The sequence below is a fragment of the Pinus tabuliformis genome, chromosome 5_1 (assembly GCF_031772625.1).
Source record: "Pinus tabuliformis cultivar Carrire ecotype Pingquan chromosome 5_1, CPIR1, whole genome shotgun sequence".
In the NCBI taxonomy this organism is placed as follows: domain Eukaryota; kingdom Viridiplantae; phylum Streptophyta; class Pinopsida; order Pinales; family Pinaceae; genus Pinus; species Pinus tabuliformis.
The window spans coordinates 474415001-474434282 of NC_142305.1; positions in this window are offsets into that span (position 1 = coordinate 474415001).

Below are 19282 nucleotides of genomic sequence, written 5' to 3' on the forward strand. Positions count from 1 at the left end.
TGTCATACAAGCTCTATCCTGAGGGAGGGCCCGTTTGTTCAGATGTACTGCCAGATGCAGTAATATGATTCTCAATGTATGTTGCCATTCTGTTGGCAAATTGATCCCGGGAGACTAGTTTTCCTGCACTAGTTAGGAGGCTGGGCAGGCCTTTTGCTTGCAGCACTGCCAACTTGAATTTGAATTCCTCCACATCTGTTGTGATCTCATAGCACTTCCTCTCCACAGTTTGTACATAGTTTCTGAGAGTTAGCACCTTCTTGGCAGTGAGGACAGCCTCTGTTCTGTTGGGAACGCCTATGGCTGCCAGTTCCTCCTTTTCCTGCCTGTTCAGGAAGTCTATCATTCTGTTGGCCTGCTCTGGTCTGTTTTGCAGCAGTGTTTTGGCCTTATTGATTTTTGTTTGTGCTTGGCCCAACAAGTCCGTCTGTTCATGCATTGTTTTTATTGATCTCGATTGTTGAGTGATGGATTGGCCTATTTTGGCCCATAGAATCCTTTTTATGTCGGCCATGGCTGTTTCTAGATTCAGCTCTTTTTCTAAGGCCTTTATCTTGTCCTTGAGGGGCTTTATCTCTCTGCCCTGTTCAGCCATAGTTACCTTTGACTTGTCATATTTGGCATCCAGTTCTACCAATTTTTCCTTGGCCTTATTTATTTCATTGGCCTGGAGCTCCATTTCTTTGATGGCCTTGTTCAATTCCTCTACACTTTTGCTGGCTTCTGGAGCTGTTGTTGTTCCTGTTGCTTCTGTTGTGGGGGCCACTGCTACCCCTGAAGTTGCTGCTGTTGTGGAAGTAGTTGGAGGAGCTTGGGAAGTGGATTCTCCCTGTTTATCTTGTAGTGCTCCTTCCAGCTCTTTCTCCAATTCCCTGATCCTTTGGTCTTGCTGCATTATGAGGTCTAGTTGGTCATCAGCCTGTTTTTGCTTTTGAAGTTCTGCTGTTTGAGGGTGCTCTGTGGGCTGCAGCTTCAACCTTTTCTTTAATGCATTGAGGTCATCATCTTTCTTCTTCATAAGGGCCTTCACACCCTTTGGATCACTAGGATCATGTCCTAGATCAATGATGATCTCCTCAAGAGACTTTATTCTATTGTCTTTGGCCAGAGAGGACATTCTCTCAAAATCCAACTGGGTATTGGTGTTTTTCAGGGACTCTTTCAACTCATGGGCCATGGTGGCCTTCTCCACCGAGGTTGCATATACCATCTCCCCAGCTTGCTTGTGAAGTTCAATCTAGTCCATGGGATGTATATCTCTGGCTAGGACCTCCACCCTTGTCTTCACAAAATCTGTAGCTCACTTAGGCTGCGGCCCTTTGGGCTTAAAATGGCTGAGGAGCAATTTTTCCTCCTGAATGTCATATACCGACATTAGCCTTTCTTGCTGGGCTGGTGTTGCATCTATGAATTTCTTGTAGACCTCAGCCCTTAGCAGATCATTCTGAGCTTTTATTTGTTTGAAAGAAGCCTTAGTGCTCTTGGGCTTCTTGTTCTGCTGGGAGGAGGAAGACACCTCCAAACCAAGCTGCAATCTTTGCTCCTACTGAAAGGAGCTTGTTCCTGTGTGCTGGCTGCCCTCCCTGTTTTTCCTTGAGCTGTCAAGGAATTCTTCAGTGATGTCTTCCACCTCTGGGGAGTCTAGCCTTTGCCTTTTGGCTTCTGTTTGCTGGGAGGACCCACTAAGAGGAGTGGACTCTTCTCTATCTCTTTTTGTACCCCTTTCCTCATGTGCTGGGGTCTGCAAACAAGGAGCAGTCAATGGCTCAGTCTGTGGTGGTAGTGTTTGCATTATAGGAGCTGCTGGCAGCCTAGTTTGTGGCAGGACAATTTGCCCTTGCTGTTGTTCTAGCTGCTGCTCTGTTTGCTGCCCTGTTTGCTGCTCTGTTAGCTGCTCTGTTACAGGGGCAGACTTTTCCTTCACTGCTTCCTCCTCTGCACCCATTATGCCTTTGCCTTTGTCTGTTGCCGGCGCTGATGTAGAGGGTGCCTGTGGTGCAGTCCTTGTGGCCGAGGTCCCTTCTCCTACTGAGTGAGGCCGTTTGAGGGGTGCCTGCTGCACAGAGTCTAGGTAAATGGTATTTTCAAGCTCCTTCATATTCTTTAGCATTATTTCTTCTTCAATTAGCTTTTCAACTAAAGTACCCTGTAGCCATTCTTGCTGGTTGGCATATTTCTTAATATGTGGGTATTGACAATGCCTATAACCTAGAAGTCTGTATTTGGTTCTTCTTGCAGTGATGAAGCCCTCAGGGTCATAAGGGACCCACCGGAAACTGTATGATAGTTTATATTTGTCCTTGAGGATGAGGTCAGCATCTTCCCATCCTTCTTTTTTATTCATTATGAATGGGCCCAACTGGTGTTTGAACTTGAGGTGAGCCTTCTTCCTGGAGCTGTGGAAATGGGTGATTTCCGACTGAATCAATTGCCTATAATATTCCAAGGCAAATATCCTCATGGGCACATACTTTGGGAGTCTGAAATGATAGAGCTCACAGACATAGACCCTGATGACTGTGTGTTCCTCATATAGGTACCAATCACCTATTTTACATTTTTTGGAAAGCTGCAGAGCCTTCTGTATCTCTGTTGACATTTTGGGAGGAGGGGACCTCATTAATAGGCAAGAGACTGGATACACAAATTAGTCAACAAACTCACAATAGGAATAGGGCGAGTTTGTGACATTGTGATAGACAGAGGTCCAGAAGATGACAGATCTTCTTTCCCCTCTATAATTCAGCTTTTTGATATAGCATGGAAAAGCCTCAGACTGATAATACATAAAGAGATGATAAATATAGGCCGAGTACCTGAAGACACCCTGCCTGTCCACTCTGCTCAGCTGATCATGAATTTTATTAGCAATGAACTTGGAAAAGTTGTATTTGCGGGCAGGGGGTTGGCCTGGGCTGTAAACAGCCAACAATACTAGCATGGTTTGATCCACATGCTCACTGGTGCTGTACCCCAGCACATAAGCAATCATGTCCAGGAGTAATCTGCCTACTTCAGTGAAGTCGATATTTAAATAAGGAGGTGGCCCTGTAGGCTGGCACTCAGGTCTCATGAATGTCCTGGTGACCCTTTGAATCTCCTCACTGGTCATTTTGGTACCAGTATCCAGCAGATAGTTCATAGAGAATGGGAACAACAGCTCTGTCTGGTCAAAATGTAGCATTTTGTTGATGGTCTCAGGATTAATGTAGAAAAGCACCCTCCCAGATGGGGTGCTGATGGCCCTGTGGTGCACATCATAGTTCTCAGCACATAGGTGAATGATTTCAGGAAACACATTTACAGAGGGGAGACAATAGTATGGCAGGTTTGACTCCCAGATGCCATATGTGTCATGACCCATAAGATAGTCCTCTCTCAACTGTCTAAAGGTCTACAGAAAGTCTCTGTTTCCCACATAGTCTTCAATAAGGTAGTCCTGGTTAGCAAGAGATAAAGACTGCAGGTCTTTATTGGGTGGATTTAGTGGAGCAACACTGAGAGCTGTGGGTGCAAGGGCAGCCATTGTATGGTTTGATTTTGAGTGATATGAGTGCACTGGTTTGCAAAGATTTTAAGAGCTTAAGTGATAGGCCAACTGTGGACAAACTCTGAAATGCTTTATAGTGAAAAACAAGCTCGCTTCTGCAGTCTTGGTAGGTTCACAGAGATTGTGAATTGCTAGGGGTGAATTGCAGAGGGTATGAGGTTTTCTTTAGTGAAAAAATTGTTGTTGGTCTACACCCGGCAAAAGGGAACAATGCCGGGCACCTCGAAGATAATTTCAAAGTTTTGGCCCGCGAATTGACTGTTTGAATGCTGAATTTATGGTTCTGGGGGTAAGCAGGTTAGCTTGGTTCACTTTAGGTAGTAGGTGCAGAGTTTATATGGAATTCAACAGGTATTTTAATGGAAATTTACAGAGAGATGGTATGCATGGGCCAAACAGAGGAATTACGGTGAATACCTGGATGAAACGCTTGAAAAGCTTGCGGGCCAAACTCTGGAGGTTGAATTGATGAATTGGAACGGTTGGAATTTGAATTTGGAGGTCTGGAGGCGCTTTGGCAGCTGCAACAGCTATCTCTTCCTTTACGCGAAAATGACATAAAAACTACCCAAAACATGACTTTAATGACAAAATTCAGAAAAAATGGGTAATTGGCGCCTTTCCGCCGATGACGTCATGGCGGGGCCGGGTACAGAGGATGACGTGGCTGCTGAGGTGGAGGCCAGGGTGGTAGGACACGGTGGCGGATGGATAAGGTGGCAGGGTTACGTGGAGGGCCACACGGCGCGGGGGCGGGGGAGGGCACTACGTCATGTTGATGTAATGATGACGTAAGGGGAAGGCGGTAACGGGATGGTGGTAAGCGGGTTCTCCGCACCACCTTTGGGCAAAGGCGGTATCGGGGAGTGGGGCTCCGAACAACCCCACCGCCTGCCACTCGTCCCTTGTACGGGGCGGAAAACCACTTTCCCAGGAACGCTAAAGGTCGGTAGGTCGGGGAGCGAAAATGACCACCCACCGTCAGATCTGGGCGGCGGAGATCGGACGGCTGGCGGGTCCTCCGACGGATCGTGCAGGTTGGGGGGTCCCGCTGGCCTATTAAAATATTCAATTAAATATTTTTGGGCGGAGAACCTTAGGGTTAAGGGTTTTTGCATGTGTTTTCGGGTTTTTGGGTTTTTCAAGGGTTTTATAAGGGTTTTATAAGGAAAAAGAGGTTTAGGAGTGGGTTTAGCAGGGGGAAAGGGGTTTTCTGTGGCGTTTTTGAGCAGAGGGAAGGTGAGGGCTTAGGGGAAAGGTTGTTGCTCATAACCAGAGGTTAGAGCAACCCCAAGACAGGGTTGACCACAGCCCCTGGTGGACTGAAGTCTCCCTAAACAACTTATTTAGCTATAGTGCCAAGGGGAGGGATATTTATACCATGTTTGGGGTTTATACACCATGGTGTTATACTAGTAGGGAAAGGGCAGTTTAGGGGATTTAGATAATAGAAGTTAGGGGTTAATGTGAATGAGGAAAGTGAATGAGGAGTGATTTCATCAAGTGTATTTGAAAGTCACTTAGTTTAGGGAGTAGATCAAAGCGAAAAGATTTTTAGACAAGAAATGTGGCCTTTAAAGGAACAAGAACCACCATAAAACCTCAAATCTTCTCACCAATCTCAAATAGATGAAGGGATGTTAGTAATGAGAGTGAAAGTGGAAATTTGGGAAGTTAGACATGCTTCCTTTCTTTGTTGCAACCTTATGGAGAAGAGGAGCTTCTCAACCATTGATTTTCCTTTGTGGACATTTCAGCACTCATTTATTTGCAAGGAATGATATTTATGCAACCCCAACTGCCTACCCATCTACTTGCCTAGCATTTTTTGTTTCTTCTTGGAGGGTGCACTTGGACTTGCAGACCCTTATTTGCCTTTTCTTTTCTTTGGATTTTTCCTTTTGATTTTCTATCTACTGCTACCCTTATTGCTTCCAAGGTCCCAGATTAAGCAGTTGGGAGCCTTACTTCTCTACCTAAGCTACTTGTCTACCAAGATTAAACAGTTTGGACATACTTCTTTCTCTATTCTACAACTAAAAATTTAAAACAAGGCATGATCCAGATTAGGCTGTTGGACCATCCATCAAAATTGAGACAACATCAAGCTATATACACAGATTGTTTTCTCTTGGAAATATGTGATCTTTGCATGATCAAAGAAGAGCATATTTGGAACTTTTCATTGTCAATCATGAAATATGAAACCTATTGGTATAGGTAGCTAACAGTGGCTCCACATGGGGATGGTTTTTCATTTGAAAGACCAAGAACAGTAGGTCAGAATGCCTTGGCCCTTAACTTCTTTTACCAAACTTGAAGTATGCTGCTTTGAAATGCAAAAAATTGAGCACTTTCCTTCTTGGTAGATCTCTGAATCTATTTATCTTTTGCTGATAGTTAATAAAACTTGAGAAACTGCATTTTTACATTTTCACAGAAAGTAATATATACACTTGAATATGTACAATGGAAACTCAGGCTGCACTTATGGGTGATAGTCAAAATAGTGCTTCAGCATCCTGCCATTCACAGGACCTTCATCCAAATCAGTTTCATTAAGACTTTTAAGGAAATAAGTGTTGTTTCCTTGTACTGCTTGGACAGCAAATGGTCCTCTCCAAAGGGAATCAAATTTTCCATGTTTTCCTTTATCTTCCCTTCTTGAATCCCACTTGAGGACTTTGTCACCAATGTTAAAATCTTCTGCCTTAGTCCTTCTGTCAAAGGCCTTTTTTAATTTTTCTTGTAAAACTTGAACTCTGCTGAAAACTTGGTCTCTAGTTTGCTGTAAACATATTATTTGATTGATCCTTCTTTGCATATCATTTGGTTCAGCTTGGCTCTCTTGAAGAAGTTTCATGAGATGCACTCCTAGTGATGAAGGAAATTTAGCTTCTAATCCATAAACTAACTCATATGGGCTGGTCCCAATTGATCTCTTGGTTGTTAGTCTATCTGCCCATAAGGCATTAACCAACTTCTTATGCCAATTCTTCTTATTTTCTTCCAGCACCTTCTTTATGATGTTTACTAGGCTTTTATTTGATGATTCAGTCAGGCCATTTCCTTGGGGATAATATGAAGTAGAATGACCCAAGGTAATATGAAATTTGTGGCAGAAATTCACCATCTTTTTAGATCTGAAAGCAGCAGCATTGTCTGTTATTATTTTGTCAGGACAACCAAACCTAGAAATGATATCGCTCTCAAGGAACTGAATGATAGTGGAATCATTTGCTTGTCTGCATGGAGCAGCTTCAATCCACTTAGTAAAGTAGTATGTAGCTGTCATAATCCATCTATGTTGTCCTGAAGATGAGGGATGAATTTCCCCAATGAAATCCAAGCCCCATTGTTGAAAAGGTCTCTCTGTTGCAATAGGCCTTAAGGGAAGTGGTAGCAACTGTCTCTTTCCCTCAAATACTTGACATTTATGACATGAGGTGGTGAATTTCTTGACATCAGAGAACATGGTGGGCCAGTAGTAACCAACTCTTAGTATTTTATCCACAGTGGACTTCCAATACAAATGTCCACCACAATCACCTGCATGAAATTCTTTTATGATATTGTTAGTTTCATTCTCAATTAAGCAGTTTAACAATATCCCTTCATGGTTTTTCCATAGTAAATTTCCATCCATAACACAGAATTTAGAAGCTTTCATTTGTAGGAACCTACATTTAGTTCTGGACAGCCCTGGGGGAGCACACAGGTTTTGTAACACATAACAGATATCAGAATACCAGTGGGATTCTTCAAAGGCTACATTGATCTTTGGAGTCGCCAGCTCCGGTTCACTGTCCAGCTGGTTGATGTCCAAGGCTTGGAAATTTGTTTCAGACATTAACTTAGCCAAACCTTGTCCTTTTATCAGTTTTGTAGGTTTTATTTCAATGTCAAATTCTAGAATATTTGCAATCCATTTTCCCCTTCTACCCTCTAAGTTCTCTTAAGTAAGTATGTCTTTGACAATTGGGCTTGGTACATAGACTATAACATAGGAGTATAGGATATAGATCCTAATGTCCTTAATGGCTTTAACCAAAGCATAAGCTTCTTTTTCCATGATTTGGTATTTCAGAGGTGCATCCCTAAGAGCTCTGCTAAAGAAAGCAATGGGCTTTTCATTCCCTTGGTCATCTTTCTGTAATAAAACAACAACAATAGTATGCTGGGAGGCAAAAGAGAAAATGATAAATTCTCTGTCAAATTGCGGATTTGTTAAAACTGGAGTTTGAGTAAGGGCCAATTTTATACCTTCAAAGTCTTGATTTGCTTCAACAGTCCATTTCACTTTTGAATCCTTCTTTAGCATGTTATTTAGTAATCTGCTCAATTCAGCCAGATTTGGGATAAATCTCCTCAAGAAGTTAATCTTCTGAATTGATCAGAGAATCCACAGTATAAACATTTTTGAACCAACGTTTCGAATCCCAAGTGGGATCCATCATCAGGGTTGAAGAATGATGATAAGAGAAGAGCAAGCAGGGTGAATAAATACTAACGAGGCCAAAACTATCTAGGGAGGAACAAACAGTCGGCTAGAACCCTAATTTTATATTATTATTTTTTTTCATTTTAATTATTATTAATAATTAATAATTATTATCTTTTAAATAAATTAATATAATAATAACTTATACATTAATTAATACAATATTAATATTAATATGATAATAAATAATTATTATATAATAAATAATTAACTATTACTAAATAATAATAATTAAACTTTTATAATACCAATTATTAATTAATAAAATCAAAACATATTCTAAATGATTAATATTTACAGCTAACCTAAATAATAAATTTTTTATTCATATTAATTGATTAATATATTAATTTAAATTATATTAGAAAATATAAATAATTAATAATTAAAATAGATGAATATAATAATTCATATATTAATTAATAAAATAGTTGATAAATAAATTAATATATCATTTTTATATAAAATTTTTATATAATTAAAATAATAATGATCAACTATTTGCTTTCAAAATAAATTGAATTAATAAATATTTGATTTTATTAATAATTAATTATTTATACTAGATTAATATAATAATTCATATATTCATAAAATAACTAATGTATAAATCAAAATTAATACTAATCAATTATTTTATAATAAATAATTAATTTCTATTTATACTTGAATAATGTATAATAATTATTTAATAATTGATTAATTATTATTATTATTATTATATAATAATTAAATATTATATTAATAATTATTAATTAATTATAAAACTAATGTCTTATAATAAATTAATAATTCTTATAATAAATATTATAAAGAATAAATTAATAAATTTTTATATATTTATTACATTATATTAGAAAACATAAATAGTTAATATATAGTTAACTAATGAATAAATTAATTTGAAAGCTCTATATAGAAAGAAATTAAATTATTATAGAATAAAAGAGGACAACATACCTGAGGACGCATTACCTGGGGATGGGATGGCGACTTTTAACTTCATTGATCAAGGGTAGCCAGCTTCCGCTAATTTCCAAACCATTGTCTCTGTTCAGAATCTGAGGATACTTCATAATTTCAATAGCTTCTCTGATCTTCCGTCTTTGATGGTGTTCCTCTCTTGCGATAATAGAAGCGTTTTCCAGGCAAATATGGTGCTTAGTCTTCAAGGAGTGTTCTGCCAGTGCTGAGGTATGAGATCTTCCATTCTTGATACAGCGCCATGTTCTTTGAGCCTTGTCTGGAGGGAGCGACCTGTTTCACCTATGTAGCTTTTTCCACAAGAGCAGTCTATCTTATAGACTCCCTTAAGCTGAAGATTGTCAATATCATCTTTAACAGACTTCAAACCTTGTCTGATGGTACCCGGAGCTGAGAAATGAGTGAAAATGTTCTTCTTTCTTAGGATTTTAGCGATTTTGTCTGTAACACCAAGGATATAAGGAAGAAAAATCTTACCCTGAGGTTGATCTTGCACCTTCTGCTCATGGGATGACAACTTTCTTTCAGCTCTCTCTATGGCTTTTTTAATCTCAAGCTCTTTGTAGCCTATATTCTTGAAAACTGAAACCAAATGCCTCTTTTCTTCATTCAGATGCTCTGAGTCGGAAATTCGAAGGGCTCTGATGGCAAGGGTGTTTAGAAAACCAAACTTCTGGGCTGGGTGATGGTAGGAATCCGCATGGAGGTAACTTTCCACGTGGGTTGACTTTCTGAAAACTTTGTGGCCTAGAGAGCCACAAAGGTAACTTTCCCCAAGAATGCTTGCAACTCTTTGATATTTCTTGGGTGGGGCATTTGTAAGATAGCTTGTATCCTATCTGGGTCAATTCTTATGCCATCTTTGGAAATGATGTGTCCTAGCAGCTTACCCTCTTCCAAACCAAATAGGGACTTCTTGGGATTCAAGGAAATTCCATATTTCCTACATGTTAAGAAAATATGTCTTAAGTGTTTCAAATGTTCTTGATCAGATTTTGAAAAAGGTGTGAGGTCATCTAAGTAAATGACTAAAAAGTCATGAATCTCCTTTGCAAAAGCAATATCCATTGCTCTTTGAAATGTTGCCCCTGCATTTTTCAATCCAAAAGGCATTTTTACATATTTGAAAGTTCCCCATGGAGTTGTAAATGTCGTTTTGTCTTGATCATCAGGGTGTACCAGGATTTGACTAAAGCCTGAGAATCCATCCAGTAATGAGATCCTTGAGGCCCCCACCACTCTTTCGAGAATGTGATCCATCTTGGGTAAGGGATAATTGTCTTTTAAGGAAACTTGATTCAAGTTCCTTAGGTCAACACATAGCCTTATTTCACCGGTTTTCTTTCTTGTAGGGACTAAGTTTGAAATCCACTCGGAGAATCTGATTGGTGCTATGATGCCTGCCTTGAACATTTTCTGTACCTCTTGTTCCATTGCTGGGAGAAGCATAGGATTGATTCTCCTCAATTTTTGTTTGAAGGGTTTTTGATCTGGCTTAAGAGGGATAGTGTGTTGAATTACAGAGGTGTCATAGGATTTTAAGTCCTCATAACTCCATGCAAAGACATCCTGGAACTCTTTAAAGAGGTCAATGTATTTAGGCTTTTGGTCAGGAGGTAAGGAAGCAGACAATTTTATTATTTTGGGTTGTGCAGCAGTCCCAATGTTGCATTCTTCAATGGCAGAGTTAAGGGGCTACATTTTTGGTTTTCTAGGGATGTCATTTGAGTCAAAGATATCCTCTAATGGAGTTAGGCCTGTTGGAAGAAAATTGTCCTTCAGCTCTATGATTTCAGCTTCAGCATTGGCCACTTCTTCACAACTGATTTGTTGAATTTGCTGAATGTTTTCCTTGTTGAAGATAGTTGGATTTAGCATTTGTTTTGCTGTTCTAGGTGATATTGGGTGGTTGGTCTGTTCAAACTGTATTTGTGATTGACTTGCTTTTTCAAGTATTTGTGATTGACTTGCTCTTTCAATGTCAATATTTAGTCCTGCAAATTCTTGTTGCAAGGTCAAGAAATTGTTTATTTGTGCATCATCTTCAAATACCTGCCAGTATTTGACATTGTTTGGGACAGAAGGTCTGTGTTTTACCTGAGCTGTAAAGCAATGATGGGGCTCAAAAGGCAGCTTGCAGGTACTTGCAAATGTGGCTAAACTATGGGCATGAAAGTTCTGGGTTCTAGGAATCTTAGTAATTTGAAATTCAGTGAAAAAGCTTAGTATTTCAGCCACATCAGACCTATAAGACCTCAGTCTCTTGTCATTGGTGACAAAATTTCCCTTCACTTGTTGGATGACTAAATCTGAATCCCCCATAACTGAGACCTTTGTGGCTTGTAAGAACTTTACTAGCTTGAGGCCTAGTAAAAGAGCTTCATATACTGCCATATTATTAGTACACTTGAAATTCAGTCTATAGGCTCGGCCTTCTGCCTGATTGTCTTGTTTATTATGTATCCAAACTCCAGCTCCTACCCCTAATTTGTTGACTGACCCATCAAATTCAAGGAACCATAGGATCTCTTGTTCCAGGGAGAACTTAATGACCTCCTTGTGTGCTAGAATTGTAAGTTGAAGCTGTGTTTTTCCATCTGGTTGGTTTTCTAGGGAAGTTTGCTCACTTGATGGCACTTGTTCGCTTTCTCGAACAACAGTTGTGTTTAATGCTTGCTTAATCATTGTTTCCTTGGTAGCAGTTTGGTCATTGGTTTCTTCCTCTTGTATGAGTGCCTTGGGTTCAGCCTCATTGTCTGAGAGAGTCGCATTATCACTGAAGAGAATGTATGATTCTATGTCCGAATGGATAGCATATATGGGAAATTTTTGAGGCTTTTCTTCACTGCTGACCATGTATTTCATTAATGTTTCTCTGTATAATCTCTTTGGTTGCCTGAAAACAGTGATGGTGGCATATGACATATCTAACTGCAGGGAACCTTGAAGTTTAGCCCCCCATGACCTTGATAACAGCATCCCATACTTGGGTGGGATGTCAGCAACTACAACATCCATTAGAATTGTTTTATTTGGGCACTAAACAAGAGACACACATAGATCTTTTATTAGGCCTAAACACTTGACTTGGCTGGAATCAAAGGAGAACAGGTCCTTGCATGGTCTGGTAATATCCAGGTTTAGTCTTTCCATGACTGATTTGGGCATCAGATTGTGAGAGGCCCCCGAGTCAAACATTGCATTGTGTAATATCTTTTCATGAACATGCAGGCTGACATAGAAAGGAAAAATGCCTACACCTGCTGTCTTTCCATCCACCTCAGGGCCAAAAAGTAGCTCTCGGGTATCATCCAACACATTAACATCATCTTTGTTGCTAGTAAGTTGGAGGGATTTCCTGATTTGTTGTTTGTAGATGCTGTGTTGCCAACTCTGAGAGAGGAATTGCTATCTTCACTTTACTAATTTCAGTTTCTAGGTCAAAGGATTTTTCGGATTGGGTTTTTTGGCTGTGGATGACATTTCATTCCTTGTTCACTAATTCTTCATCTTGATTGTTATCCTGACTTTGAGGCTTGCCCTTCTTGCTCATCTCTTGGGGAGTGATACTTGGGTTAGGGTGCAAGGATGGTGCCTCCATGGGCTACTGTTTTGAAGAAGTTGGTTCAGTGACTTATTCAATGGTTACTTCCTTTGTAAGTGAATCTATTGGGTCATTTGGCTCTGTAACTTTGGTTCCTTTGGGCTGCTGATTATCTTTTATCTTTTCAGGCTGTGTCACATTTACAGTTCTGCTCCTTAGCTTGTATTGCTTATGGACTTCATAAACAGCTGTGTCATAGCCTTGTTTGAAGTCAAATGACTCACCTGATTTGATTGGGAACAGCTTGACTACCTCATCCTCATGGTCTTCTTGTGTCAAAAAGACTTGACTTTCACCATCTAGACCCATTAAGTTAATGTGAGAATCTTCATTGGGTTCACTTGATGTGGAAGTTTCAGCATAGTTTTCTTGGAAAGGGGGTCTTATGTCTTGGTCAGTAGTGGGCTTGCCAAAGTTTGGGTTTTGAGTTCTCCTAAAATTTGGATTCCTAGGAGGGTTGTTTTGTGGTACTTCCCATGATGCTTTTCTCTCAACCGATTCCACTCTATCCCCCAATCTCTTCATACCAGTGAGTATTGCATCCAGTTTCTGATCAAAGGCTGAGGCTTCCTCTTTGAAAGTAGTTCTCTTTTCCAACCTTGCTCTGTTTCTTTTGGCAATCAGGTTAGCTTCCACTGTGATAGCAACCTTTTGGGCCTCTGCAAGGGTTTGAGGGTCTCTTTCCTTTAACTGATAGGCCATGTCAGGGTCGAAACCGTCAGGGAATTTGTACAAAGCTAAATCAGGAGGAGGTCTTAAATTTTGTGGGATTGCGTTATATACATTGTTGAATCTTGCACAATACTCCAAAACAGTCTCTTGGGGACCTCTTTTGATAGTGTCATATCCCCCTAGTATGTACAGAGGATCCTTCTTCTTCTCCCATCTGCTGGTAAAGGCTTGATAAAGCTCATCAGGAGTTGTGATGGAATTTGCATTCAAGGATCTAAACCAAGTTCTTACATCCCCAGTCAGACTTTGGACAAACATTCTCATTCTCACACTGTCATCATCTATTTCATAAGTTTCAAAATGGTCTTGCATCCTTTTGGCATGCTGAATAGCTGTCAAAGGGCCAGTGGAGTCAAAATATGAGATTTTAGTTTGGTAGTCTTGGGGTAGAGCTGCAACATTAGTTGGTATCTGCAAGGGTGCATATCTGTTAGCCATATTCACAAGGTTTGGGGGATTTACAGGAGCAACTGGGATAAAAGGAACGGTGTGTACCATAGGGGTAACAGGTGTGGCCGCACCTAGAGTGTTGGTCAAGGGGATATGTGCAGTGGGTGAAGATGTGCCAGGAGGGCTTTGAGATGCAGATGGTGAACTGGGGGAGACAGGGGTAGAGTGAAATAGAACCTTAATATGGGTTGGAACTGGTTCAGGGTGGGCTGTCTCAGGACTCAAATCACTAGGATTTTCCTGCCTTTGCTGCTTCCTAATTATTCTAGGGATTATATTAAGATTTTAAAAAACTGCTGGTGGATTTGGGTCAGGGTTTGACCTAGTGTGTCTGGTTTCCCTTTTAGGACCCAGCTTCTGAATTTGTTTTTGGTATTCTCTAAGATATTTTAGGATTTGTTTAAGGGACTGCTCAAGCTTTTAAAGCCACTGTCTTGGCAAATAACAATTGAAAACCAATATGCTCAATCCCCAGTGAAGTCGCCAATTATGTTAACACCCAGGTTGTTCCCTATGATTCCCAAGGGAATACGGCCGGGGTAACCACTAACCAATCTTTGGACTACAGCTTCTAGCCAAACTGTAATCAGAGAGGGCTCTCTCTTTATAATTTGTCTATGTTCTGACAGTATTTTAGGCTAGCTATGTTGTTCAAACTTTTGTTTTTGTGTTTGGTTGGAGAATGTTTCAGTCAACATATATATGCTCTCATTAGAATGTTATATGTCATTGGGCAATGGAGTCAGTGGCCCTTTAACTGTTTTGAGGTGTTGTGTGATGTTGTAGTGATGCTGCGGAGCAAGGTTAGTGTCTGAGAAACAAATGTTCATAAAGTGATTGGGTGGGTGTATCCAGTTTATGCAAGGCAATCAAGAATCTTACAGTAAACTGCTAGAGAAAGACAGTGAGAATATTGACCTAGAAGCAATTAAGAATTTCTAGGTAACATTCATACATATAGAATTAACAGCTACATGAGCAATTAAGAATTCATATCCATGGTTAATTATGAAGACAAACATTTACAACAGTAAAAATTGAGTACAAGGTGTAGTAAAACAAATCCTGCACTATTCTTTTTCTTTACTGTTAGTTTAGTGTAACTTAACTATGATTTGATAAAAATAAGAGAGACAAGAACAGAGATTAAGGAAAAAACTTGTTATTTCATCAGACAGCACAGGAATTCTGCATTAACACATGAATCATCAGCAAGACACCATAGTTCCAGGAAATCACTGAGCTGATCTAGCTCTTTGTATTAAACGATTCTGAAGGTAAACAGTATACATGCCTAAGAGTGAAAAATTACCAACCCCTTATGCGTTACTAATGGGAGTATATATAAAAAGTTTACATAAGAAAATATCTGAATGGAGAGTAAATGCTTCATTAATAGCATGCCAACCGCTGGAGTGTAGCAGTTGAGAAAGTTAATGCTGTAATAACTTTTGTTCCCTTAGCTGTCAAAAAATGGTCAGAGCCTGTTGACTTGGTGGCAGTTGGAGTCGGCTGAGGGTACGCTGTCAAAATTTGCCCATTTCTTTACATTTTGGGCTAGCCGTCATTGTCTATGTGCTGAGTCACATTTCAGTTGCTTTTAATGATATCATGATGTTTGTCTTGTAGTGACCCGGAGCTAGGAGTGACCGAATAGCTGAGGCTACCGTGGCAGAATTTGAAGCATTGCTTGCCACCAATCCTCTTTTGGAATTTGATGCCTCCTAATCTTTATCAAGGTCTCATCGACCTCTGTATATCTGTAGAAATTAGGAGGAGTCTCAAAAAGATGATTCACTTCATTCTCAATAAAGAACAGGCCTTCCAATTTGTCATACAAGCTCTGTCCTGAGGGAGGGCCCGTTTGTTCAGATGTACTGCCAGATGCAGTAATCTGATTCTCAATGTATGTTGCCATTCTGTTGGCATATTGATCCCGGGAGACTAGTTTTCCTGCACTAGTTAGGAGGTTGGGCAGGCCTTTGGCTTGCAACACTGCCAACTTGACTTTGAATTCCTCCACATCTGCTGTGATCTCATAGCACTTCCTCTCCACAGTTTGTACATAGTTTCTGAGAGTTAGCACCTTCTTGGCAGTGAGGACAGCCTCTGTTCTGTTGGGAATGCCTATGGCTGCCAGTTCCTCCTTTTCCTGCCTGTTCAGGAAGTCTATCATTCTGTTGGCCTGCTCTGGTCTGTTTTGCAGCAGTGTTTTGGCCTTATTGATTTCTGTTTGTGCTTGGCCCAACAAGTCCATCTGTTCATGCATTGTTTTTATTGATCTCCATTGTTGAGTGATGGATTGGCCTATTTTGGCCCATAGAATCCTTTTTATGTCGGCCATGGCTGTTTCTAGATTCAGCTCTTTTTCTAAGGCCTTTATCTTGTCCTTGAGGGCCTTTATCTCTCTGCCCTGTTCAGCCACAGTTACCTTCGACTTGTCATATTTGGCATCCAGTTCTGCCAATTTTTCCTTGGCCTTATTTATTTCATTGGCCTGGAGCTCCATTTCTTTGATGGCCTTGGTCAATTCCTCTACACTTTTGCTGGCTTCTGGAGCTGTTGTTGTTCCTGCTGCTTCTGTTGTGGGGGCCACTGCTGCCCCTGAAGTTGCTGCTATTGTGGAAGTAGTTGGAGGAGCTTGGGAAGTGGATTCTCCCTGTTTATCTTGTAGTGCTCCTTCCAGCTCTTTCTCCAATTCTCTGATCCTCTGGTCTTGCTGCCTTAGGAGGTCTAGTTGGTCATCAGCCTATTTTTGCTTTTTAAGTTCTGTTGTTTGAGGGTGCTCTGTGGGCTGCAGCTTCAACCTTTTCTTTAATGCATTGAGGTCATCATCTTTCTTCTTCATAAGGGCCTTCACACCCTTTGGATCACTAGGATCATGTCCTAGATCAATGATGATCTCCTCAAGAGACTTTATTCTATTGTCTTTGGCCAGAGAGGACATTCTCTCAAAATCCAACTGGGTATTGGTGTTTTTGAGGGACTCTTTCAGCTCATGGGCCATGGTGACCTTCTCCACCAAGGTTGCATAGACCATCTCCCCAGCTTGCTTGTGGAGTTCAATCTGGTCCATGGGATGTATATCTCTGGCTAGGACCTCCACCCTTGTCTTCACAAAATCTGCAGCTGACTTAGGCTGCGGCCCTTTGGGCTTAAAATGGCTGAGGAGCAATTTTTCCTCCTAAATGTCATATACCGACATTAGCCTTTCTTGCTGGGCTGGTGTTGCATCTATGAATTGCTTGTAGACCTCAGCCCTTAGCTGATCATTCTGAGCTTTTATTTGTTTGAAAGAAGCCTTAGTGCTCTTGGGCTTCTTGTTCTGGTGGGAGGAGGAAGACACCTCCAAACCAAGCTGCAATATTTGCTTCTGCTGAAAGGAGCTTGTTCCTATGTGCTGGCTGCCCTCCCTGTTTTTCCTTGAGCTGTCAAGGAATTCTTCAGTGACGTCTTCCACCTCTGGGGAGTCTAGCCTTTGCCTTTTGGCTTCTGTTTGCTGGGAGGACCCACTAAGAGGGGTGGACTCTTCTCTATCTCTTTTTGTACCCCTTTCCTCATGTGCTGGGGTCTGCAAACAAGGAGTAGTCAATGGCTCAGTCTGTGGTGGTAGTGTTTGCATTATAGGAGCTGCTGGCAGCCCAGTTTGTGGCAGGATAGTTTGCCCCTGCTGCTCTATTTGCTGCCCTGTTTGATGCTCTGTTTGCTGCTCTGTTACAGGGGCAGACTTTTCCTTCACTGCTTCCTCCTTTGCACCCATTATGCCTTTGCCTTTGTCTGTTGCCGGCGCTGATGTAGAGCATGCCTGTGGTGCAGTCCTTGTGGCCGAGGTCCCTTCTCCTGCTGAGTGAGGCCGTTTGACGGGTACCTGCTCCACAGAGTCTAGGTCAATGGTCTTTTCAAGCTCCTTCATATTCTTTAGCATTATTTCTTCTTCAGTTAGCTTTTCAACTAAAGTACTCTGTAGCCATTCTTGTTGGTTGGCATATTTCTCAATATGTGGGTATTGACAATGCCTATAACCTAGAAGTCTGTATTTGGTTCTTCTTGCAGTGATGAAGCCCTCATGGTCATAAGGGATCCACCGGAAACTGTATGATAGTTTATATTTGTCCTTGAGGATGAGGTCAGCATCTTCCCATCCTTCTTTTTTATTCATTATGAATGGGCCCAACTGGTGTTTGAACTTGAGGTGAGCCTTCTTCCTGGAGCTGTGGAAATGGGTGAGGTCCGACTGAATCAATTGTCTATAATATTCCAAGGCAAATATCCTCATGGGCACATACTTTGGGAGTCTGAAAGGACAGAGCTCACAGCCATAGACCCTGATGACTGTGTGTTCCTCATATAGGTACCAATCACCTATTTTACATTTTTTGGAAAGCTGCAGAGCCTTCTGTATCTCTCTTGACATTCTGGGAGGAGGGGACTTCATTAATAGGCGAGAGACTGGATACACAAATTGGTCAACAAACTCACAATAGGAATAGGGCGAGTTTGTGACATTGTGATAGACAGAGGTCCAGAAGATGACATATCTTCTTTCCCCTCTATAATCCATCTTTTTGATATAGCATGGAAAAGCCTCAGACTGATAACACATAAAGAGATGATAAATATAGGCCGAGTACCTGAAGACACCCTGCCTGTCCACTCTGCTCAGCTGATCATGAATTTTATTAGCAATGAACTTGGCAAAGTTGTATTTGCGGGCAGGGGGTTGGCCTGGGCTGTAAACAACCAGCAATACTAGCATGGTTTGATCCACATGCTCACTGGTACTGTACCCCAACACATAAGCAATCATGTCCAGGAGTAATCTGCCTACTTCAGTGAAGTGGATATTTAAATAAGGAGGTGGCCCTGTAGGCTGGCACTCAGGTCTCATGAATGTCCTGGTGACTCTTTGAATCTCCTCACTGGTCATTTTGGTACCAGTATCCAGCAGATAGTTCATAGAGAATGGGAACAACAGCTCTGTCTGGTCAAAATGTAGCATTTTGTTGATGGTCTCAGGATTAATGTAGAAAAGCACCCTCGCGGATGGGGTGCTGATGGCCCTGTGGTGCACATCATAGTTCTCAGCACATAGGCGAATTATTTCAGGAAACACATTTACAGAGGGGAGACAATAGTATGGCAGGTTTGACTCCTAGATGCCATATGTGTCATGACCCATCAGATAGTCCTCTCTCAACTGTCTGAAGGTCTGCAGAAAGTCTCTGTTTCCCACATAGTCTTCAATAAGGTAGTCCTGGTCAGCAAGAGATAAAGACTGCGGGTCTTTATTGGGTGGATTTAGTGGAGCAACATTGAGAGCTGTGGGTGCAGGGGCAGCCATTGTATGGTTTGATTTTGAGTGATATGAGTGCACTGGTTTGCAAAGCTTTTAAGAGCTTAAGTGATAGGCCAACTGTGGACAAAGTCGGAAATGCTTTATAGTGAAAAACAGTCTCACTTC